This window comes from Oryctolagus cuniculus, chromosome 9 (genome assembly GCF_051225735.1).
Source record: "Oryctolagus cuniculus isolate XC-2025 breed Fujian yellow rabbit chromosome 9, ASM5122573v1, whole genome shotgun sequence".
In the NCBI taxonomy this organism is placed as follows: Eukaryota; Metazoa; Chordata; class Mammalia; order Lagomorpha; family Leporidae; genus Oryctolagus; species Oryctolagus cuniculus.
The window spans coordinates 86,565,001-86,574,175 of NC_142875.1; the positions used below are offsets into that span (position 1 = coordinate 86,565,001).

Below are 9,175 nucleotides of genomic sequence, written 5' to 3' on the forward strand. Positions count from 1 at the left end.
AGGAGCGGGGGTGACAAGCCTTCCAGAGCACCTGCGTTTGGAGGTGGGCGCACAAAGAGGGCGCAGCTCCTGGGCCAGAAGTGGTCTCCAGGTGGGCACCAGGCACCCCCTCCCCAGTCCATGCGCAATGAGCTTGTGTGCCTGCCTGTGTGAGCTGCCCTTCTCCCATTTCCTTCTGCCTAGGGGCCACTGGTGGGTAGGGAGACCGGACAGTGCAGGGTTTGGAAAGGGACCCTTGACCTCTCTCCACGGGCTAAAGCAATTAATGTATATAGTCGTAAGCCTCCCAGTTATTCCATTTTGGGGTTACCCAGAATCCAGGGGCCCCTTCTCACTTGCTTACTGTTTTGAACCCCTGATGGTTTAAGAGTGGTCTCAAGAGAAAGCAGGGAGAGACTGCGTGCACCTGCTTCCTCCCCACTCCGCTTCAGTGGTTGAGGGCCTGGCTTTTAATCTCTCCACCTGTGGAGGTTCCCTGGGTACAGGGGACCACAAAGGCCGGTGGCACACTTTGAACGAAGGCATGGCTACAATCAGTGCATCCAGATCGTGCGCCCCCAATACCCAGCACCCTATGGCGCCAAGCAGATCCTGGGGACACTCTCAGGGGTGTCTCCAGGGAGTTGGACGGAGGCCAAGAGGCCCCTGCTGCCTGAGTTCAGGGACAGGCTGGAGGAGGAGCGCCTGTGGTAAGGTTGTGAGCTTGTGAGCGGGCTGTTGCCTGCCGGTTTTTGGGCAGTTTCTGAGCCTCCTGCAGGGATGAAGGTGAGATGTGGTCCTGAGAGGCCACTTGCTTAAGGTGTGTTCATCCTGAGTGAGAAGATCTTGGGGCCAGTGCTATGGATTAATGGATAAAGCTGCTGCTTGCCAAGCTGGCATCCCATATGGGGGCCGGTTCGAGTCCCAGCTGCTCCACTTCCAATCCAGCGCCCTGCTAATGTGCCTGGGCAAACAGCAGAAGATGGTCCAAGGGCTTGTGCCCCTGTGCCCATGTGGGAGACTCGGATGAAGTTCCTGGCTCCTGGTTTTGGTCTGGCTCAGTCCTGGCCATTGCAGCCATCTGGGGAATGAACCAGCAGATGGAAGATCTCTCTGTCTTTGCCTCTCTTTCTGTAATAACTCTCACTTTCAAATAAATGAATCTTTTAAAAGGAGAGGGAGTCTTAAAGGGAAAAGCACCTTACCTTTGCCTGCCTACTATGTGCTAGTGTTCATACATGTTTCTGATTTAATTTTTGCAGCAACCTTGTGATAAGGGTACGGTTAACCTCCTTTTAAAGATGAGGAAATCGTGGCTCCACTATGTGGCTGTTAAGGCAGAGGGAAGATTTCACCCAGCTTTGCCTGACTTGCCTGTCATGCTTCTGTGACAATTCTACAGTTGCCACTTCAGCTCCCACATGTAGTGGCCAAAACACACTGGATTTACTTGGAAAACCACAGAATACCCATCCCTGACCTTTTCTCCCGTCGTCCATCTCACCAAATGCCCTACCTCATGACTTCCCTGGGCCCTTGGATATCTTCTCTGTTTCATGTCGACCATAAGCTTTGCCTTCTTATTCCAAATGAAACCACACAGTGGGCCCAGCGCTGTGGCATAGCACATAAGGCCACCGCCTGCGGTGCTGGCATCCCATATGGGTGCTAGTTCGAGTCCCAGCTGCTCCACTTCTGATCCAGCTCTCCGCTATGGCCTGAGAAAGCAGTAGAAGATAGCCCAAGTCCTTGGGCCCCTGCACCCATGTGGGGGACCTGGAAGAAGCTCCTGGCTCCTGGCTTTGGATCAACACAGCTCCAGCAGTTGTTGCCAATCAGGGAGTGAACCAGGGAAGGAAAGATCTTTCTGTCTGTCTGTCTGTCTCTCTCTCTCTCTCTCTGTGTAATTCTGACTTTCAAATAAATAAATCTTAAAAAAAAAAAAAAGAAACCACACAACGTGTCTTTAATTGGTAACTTCCTCCTCTTCATGTGCTACTGCCTCCCAAATAAATAAATAAATAAATAAGTTGCCGATCAAGAGGAGATGGTCCTTGTCAGAGGTGAAGCCAGGCAGAGAGAGAGTTGTGTCTGGCTGTTGGAGATGAGTACTTACTAAAGATTCTCTAAAGACCCCTGAGAAACTGCCTGCACCCCATGCTATGTGTACCTGCCCATATGCAGAGATCTTGGTAACGCAGTTCTTCTTCTTCTTCTTTTTTTTTTTTTGTTACAGGCAGAGTGGACAGTGAGAGAGAGAGAGAGACAGAGAGAAAGTTCTTCCTTTTGCCATTGGTTCACCCTCCAATGGCCGCCGCGGCGGTGCGCTGCGGCCGGCGCATCACGCTGATCTGAAGCCAGGTGCCAGGTGCTTCTCCTGGTCTCCCATGGGGTGCAGGGCCCAAGCACTTGGGCCATCCTCCACTGCACTCCCTGGCCACAGCAGAGAGCTGGCCTGGAAGAGGGGCAACCGGGACAGAATCCGGCGCCCTGACTGGGACTAGAACCCGGTGTGCCGGCGCTGCAAGGCGGAGGATTAGCCTAGTGAGCCACGGCGCCGGCAATAACGCAGTTCTTCTTGAACATTCTGGAAGCCTGCAGCGATTCATCCAAAGATGCCCTGGGACAGAACACTTGCCCCAACAGGTGCTAGCCAGCAGGAACTTCCCCAGCACTGAGCTGACAAGGCTGCAGCCTCAGGTCTTCAAGACAGAGAAGCTTTGTGTCCAGATAGCTGACTTCAGTGTCTCCCTGTCTGTCTTTAAGAACTTCTCCTTGCCTCAGCCTCCTTGAATACACTCACAGTTTACTCTGGCATGTGCACTTCCATCACAATGCTCTGCTGTCCCCAGATAAATATCACTATTCTTTGAAGTGTTTCCCTCTGTGTGTGAGTGTGCATGTGTGTGTGTGTTATTGAGGTTGAAAGTGGAAAATGTGACAAAGCAAAGCTAATAAAAATGCATGTGAGTACTGCTGCTAGGTGTGTTTTTTCCTTATACACTGGAAATCTTCCACCTGTTGGATCACTCTCCAAATGCCGCAACAACTGGAAGTGAGCCAAAGCTAAGCCAGAAGCCCAGACCTCAATCTGGTTTTCTCATGCGGGTGGCAGAGATCCAAGTCCTGCTGCCTCCCAGGGTGCGCACTGGCAGGAAGCCGGAATGAGAAGCGAAGCCAGGTGCTGGCTTTGGTGGCACATACACTGGCACTGGAATGATCCGGTGAAGATTAGCTCGGCCCCCTGCACGAGGATGGCACGCAAGTTCACAAGGCTCTCCTTAGTATCTCTGCTGACCCACTCCTGCACACATCCAAAGAAGCGCAATCAGCATATGAAAGAGAGACCTGCAGCCCAACTCACAGTAGCAAGGATGGAGAATCAAGGTAGATGTCCATCAGCCAATGGCTGGATGCAGAAAGGGTGGTATATACACAGGATGGAATATTACACAGCCATAAAAAGAAGGAAATCCTGTCATTTGCAACAAAATGGATGAAACTGGAGACCATTATGCTCAGTGAAATAATACACCCAGAAAGACAAATATCACTTCTTCCCTTATTTGTGAAAGTTAATAGAGAGTATAAAGTTGTGTGGATGTCATATTATTTGATGTGTGGTTATAAATGTTGTTTCACATAATCATACCAAGTACATGACAATCCACATTTCTTTTCAAACCTTATGATCATTGTCATGAAGGCCACATTTTATGATATAAGTATCCCTGTTTTTAAGAAAAGACAGTATATGTGTGATAATATCTGCGTAAGAAGGGAACATAGAAAAATGTTAAAAATTAGTAAGTCAAAATAAATGTAATCAATGTGTTTAAAAAATAAAGAAGCAGAGCCAACTCTCAAACCCAGGCACTCTGATATGGGATGTGGGTGTTCCAAGCAGTATCTTTTTTGTTTATTTAAAGATTTATTTATTTGAAAGGCAGAATTACAGAGAGAGAGGGAGTTAGAGAGTGTGCATGTGTAATAGAGAGATCGACCTTCCAATAGCTGCTTCAGTCCCCAGGTGGCTGCAACAGCCTGGCCCTGGCCCAGTGCAGGAGCCAGGAGCTTCATCTGGGTCTTCCATGTGGGTAGCAGGGGCCCAGGCATTTGGGCCATCACCTGCTGCCTTCCCAGGTGCATTAGCAGGGAGCTAGATCAGAAGTGGAACAGCCAGGACTCCCCAACTGGCATTCATATGGGATGCTGGCAGCATCACAGGCCATATCTTAACCCAGTGTGCAGCAGTGTTGACTCCCCTCTGCCAAGCAGTGTCTGAACTGCTGTGCTGAACACCTGCCCCCTGGGCGGTCTTTCCCCTTGAGGGCTAGAAAGAAGTAAGCTCAGAAAGTCCAGTGATCTTCCTTTGCTGCCGGCCCACAGACCCTGCAATGACAAGCTCCCTGAGGCCAGGTGGCCTTGTTTCTCTTGTTCCTGTATCCCTGGGCCCCTGTTTAGTGCATCCCCAGGGTCTGGAAATGAAACAACTCAGTGAAAAACAGAGACAAGTGTGTGACATTGCAGCTGGATGCAGCTGTACCTGACAGCCTTAAATTCTCTTTTGGGCTGAAGTTACTTTGTACTGGGCTCTGTTGACCAACACATGAAAAGCAACTGACTTGAGCATCTCCATGCACTTTCCTGCAGGAGCAAGAGCAGCCACGGATGCAGTGACCTTGGGGGCCTGCAGTGGTCTCCCCCGGGGCCTTAACCTGCTGCCCTCCTTTTCCAAAGCTTCCTGATCTCCTTGGCTTGGCAACTCCTTGGTAGGGAAATGCATGTGAGTACTGCTGCTAGGTGTGTTTTTTCCTTATACACTGGAAATCTTCCACCTGTTGGATCACTCTCCAAATGCCGCAACAACTGGAAGTGAGCCAAAGCTAAGCCAGAAGCCCAGACCTCAATCTGGTTTTCTCATGTCATTTAACTTCTTTCAGACAGGACAGCTTCAAAATGGACATCACCCAATAGTGAGACTGGGAGGCAAGGGCGCTGGGCTGTCCCTGCCTCTGTAAGCCGGGAGCTACCGCCCTTGCACCTTGCACAGGTTCTGACTTGTGCTATGTGCTCAGGAAGTACTTGTTGAAGAGCTTTGCTATAGCAGGACGAGAGTTTGGCCTGGCAGTTAAGACACCTGTGTCCCGTATTGGAGTGTCTGGGTTCGAAACCCACCTCCGGCTTCTGACTCCAGCTGCCTGTTCATGCAGACCCTGAGAGGTAGTGGGTCCCTGCTACCCACATGGGAGACCTGAGCTGAGTTCCTGACTCCAGACTTCTGTCTAGTTCTGGCTGATGTGGGCAACTGGAGTGTGAACCAGCTCTCTCTGTCTCTCTGCCTTTCAAATAAATCAATTAATTTTAAAAATAAACATCAGGAAGTGCACAGATCCTTTTAGATCTCCAAAGAAAAGCAGGGCTGGAAATCTAAGTGTCTTTCCCCATGAGCGTCTCCTCTTTCCTTTCCCTCTTTCCTTCCAGCATGGGATTTCCCCTGAAGTCTCTCTGTCCACCTCCTTGGGGTTACCAAGTAGGTCTGGTGGCTGCAGAGGTCCAATGTGTCACTTCAGCGTATCGCTTCATCTGTCCACCCCAGGCTTGGGGTCCCCTGAAAACCCTCCAGGTGTCTTACTCGGATTTCACTCGCCAGCATCTCAGAGAATGACTGTCTTAGAGAAAGCTCCAACAAAAGTGTTTTCTGAATGAATGAATGGACTACTGAATGAATGAATGAATGAGTAGTGGCTAGGTAGCCTCCTGCTACCTAGTCCCCATACCATTCTGGGGCCGGGTCCCATTTTGGAACAACTTGGCATTCTGAGATCCAGCTGCCGAAGGCGGAGGGTGCCAGAGCCCCATAGAAGAGCTGAATAAATCTAGGATTCCACACAGTGTAGTTTATTAAGGACTCCAGACAGGTGCATGCAAAACAAAGAGTCCTCCACCCTCCCCCCGTCAAGGCACCAGGGCTGTAGGAAGGCATTTATGTGCTAAGCCTGAATGTACCTGGACTCTCTCAAGAAGTATTAACACAGTGGGAGTCAGCTCAAGTTCATGGGTTCCTGAGATCCACGTGGGAGACTTGGATTGAGTTCTGAGTACCTGGCTTTGACCTGGCCCAGCCCTGGCTATTGTGGGCATTTGGGGAATTAACCAGCAGATAGGAATGCTCACTTTCTCCCTGGCCTGCTCTCCCTCTGTCTCTCTACCTTATTTTTTTTTAAAGATTTATTTATTTGAAAGGCAGAGTTACAGAGAGAGCAAAAGATGAGAGAGAGAGAGTGAGAGAGAGAGAGAGAGAGAGCTTCCATCTGCTGGTTCACTCCCCAAATGGGCACAATGGCTGGTCCAGAGCCAGGAGTTTCTTCCGGGTCTCCCACATGAGTGCAGGGGCCCAAGCACTTGGGCCATCTTCCTCTGCTTTCCCAGGTGCATTAGCAGGGAGCTGGAGCAGGCAGCTGGGACTTGAACCGGTACCCCTATGAGAAGCTGATGCTGCACAAATCAGTTTAACCCACTATGCCACAGTGCCAGCCCCTCTCTCTGCCTTTTTCATAAACAAATTTTTAAACTAAAAACTAAACTATTGTAAGAATAAAACCGAGTTGGAAAGTGTGGCTAGTGAGGTTTGTCCTTGTGGGCAGTGTGGTTCTTTCTTCTACCAACTCTTCATCAGCATTCTCCTCCCTCATCCTGATTTTTCCCTCCGCATCTCTGCCAGAGACACCACGAGTGCCCCATCAGTGGCTGTCGGGCATCCTGGAGGTCTCATGGGCATCTCCTCCACACTGTGACCAACGTGGAGCCCCTGGGTGCTGCCCCATCTTTCCTGCCCTGACTGACACCCACAGTCGTCTGTACCCATCTCAGCTGATGAGAAAGTTGCTAATCCAGGTGCTCAGGCAAGAACCTGCTGATGGTGCAGGAACCTCTTCCCATCCTCCTGACTGGGCCACCTCCACCTTCACAGCCACCGCCCACACCTGGGCTGCTATGAGCTCTGCTGGAGCACTGTCATCAGCCCACACGGGCCTCCCTGCTTCCCGTCTGCTTACCCTACACTCCACTCCCCCTGAGCGGCCTGGCAGTCAGACGGAGATACAGAGAGACAGCCAGCCACACACACACACACACACACACACACACGCAGAGCTCCCATCTGCTGGTTCACTCCCACAACTGCTAGGGGACCAAAGCTGGGAGTTGGGAACCCTGTTCAAGTCTCCCACATGGGTGGTAGGGACCCAGGTACTTGGGCCATCACTGTTGCCTCCCAGGGTCAGCACTAGCAGGAAGCTGGAATCCGGAGTGGAGCCAGGACTTGAACCCAGACACTCAGATATAGGCTGTGGGCTTCTTAGCTACCTCAAACTAAGACCTGCTTCCAGCCAGCGCCGCAGCTCACTAGGCTAATCCTCCACCTTGCGGCGCCAGCACACTGGGTTCTAGTCCCGGTCGGGGCGCCGGATTCTGTCCCGGTTGCCCCTCTTCCAGGCCAGCTCTCTGCTGTGGCCAGGGAGTGCAGTGGAGGATGGCCCAAGTGCTTGAGCCCTGCACCCCATGGGAGACCAGGATAAGCACCTGGCTCTTGCCATCGGATCAGCGCGGTGTGCCAGCTGCAGCGCGCCAGCCGCGGCAGCCATTGGAGGTGAACCAATGGCAAAGGAAGACCTTTCTCTTTGTCTCTCTCTCTCACTGTCCACTCTGCCTGTCAAAAAAAAAAAAAAAAAAAAAAAAAGACCTGCTTCCATGCTGGTGACATCTAGCTTTCCTCGCTATTCAATGAACAGTTTTTATTCTCATAGCTTATTCTTGAGAGCTAAACTCCTTACCCGTCCCTTTCCAGCCCTTACATAATCTCTACCCAGGTCTCCACCCCGAGCTGGGGTCACTCTTTGTCCTTTGCCTCCAGACAGACTGGTCTTCTTCCTCTACTTGCACTGCTAAGCTCTTTCCCTGCCCCAGGGCCTTTGCACTTCCTGGGCCTCCTGACAGGAATTCTCTCGCACCTCTTGCCACGTGCACCTGCTTCCCGTCGTTCGAGTGTGTACTTGGAGGCGCTTCCTCAGAGAAGGCGTCTCTGACCACTGTACCAAAAACAGCTCCTCCACAAGCCCTTTACCCTTTTTTTTTTTCATAATATGCATTTTCTTTTTTTTTAACTTTTATTTAATGAATATAAATTTCCAAAGTACAGCTTATGGATTACAATGGCTTCCCCCCCATAACGTCCCTCCCACCCACAACCCTCCCCTTTCCCACTCCCTCTCCCCTTCCATTCACATCAAGATTCATTTTCAATTCTCTTTATATACACAAGATCAGTTTAGCATACATTAAGTAAAGATTTCGACAGTTTGCTCCCACACAGAAACATAAAGTGAAAAATAATAGATGGTTTTTTAAATGATGATGAAATCAGATCAGACCTATTGTCATGTTTAATCCCAGTGAGAGTCAAGTTGGGAATTGATAATTTCTTTTTTTTTTTTTTTTACAGAAGATCAGTTTAGTATACATTAAGTAAAGATTTCAACAGTTTGCACCCCCATAGAAACACAAAGTGAAATATACTGTTTGAGTACTCGTTATAGCATTAAGTCTCAATGTACAGCACATTAAGGACAGAGATCCTACATGAGGAGTAAGTGCACAGTGACTCCTGTTGTTGACTTTACAAACTGACACTCCTGTTTATGGCATCAGTAATCTCCCTATGCTCCAGTCATGAGTTTCCAAGGCTATGGAAGCCCTCTGAGTTCTCCGATTCTTATCTTGTTTAGACAAGGTCATAGTCAAAGTGGAGGTTCTCTCCTCCCTTCAGAGAAAGGTACCTCCTCCTTTGAAGACCTGTTCTTTCCACTGGGATCTCACTCACAGAGATCTTTCATTTAGTTGTTTTTTTTTGTTGTTTTTTTTTTTTTTTTTTTTTTTTTTTTTTTTTTTTTTTTGCCAGAGTGTCTTGGCTTTCCATGCCTGAAATACTCTCATGAAGCCCTTTACTCTTTAAAAACCACCCTTTCCTTTCCTGTCAATCACACACCATGGCCACCTTTCATGCTCCCTTGCTTTTGGGGGTCTCTTTCTCCCCTGGCATGAAAGCAGCAGCCTTGTCTGTTCTGTTCACGCAGTGTCCCCGGAACCTTCAGTCAAATGCATGAGAGAGGCTCACTCGGTGGTGCTGGGTGAGGGA

At 49.8% G+C, this 9,175-nt stretch overlaps 1 non-coding gene across 1 annotated transcript; it reads left to right on the plus strand.

Annotated features, from left to right (window-relative positions):
• The first annotated feature begins 3,160 nt into the window (after positions 1 to 3,160).
• Positions 3,161 to 3,268, plus strand: LOC127487704 (U6 spliceosomal RNA). Its single transcript, XR_007914761.1, has one exon. It is a non-coding gene; the product is annotated as a U6 spliceosomal RNA (small nuclear RNA).
• Positions 3,269 to 9,175: the final 5,907 nt, after the last annotated feature.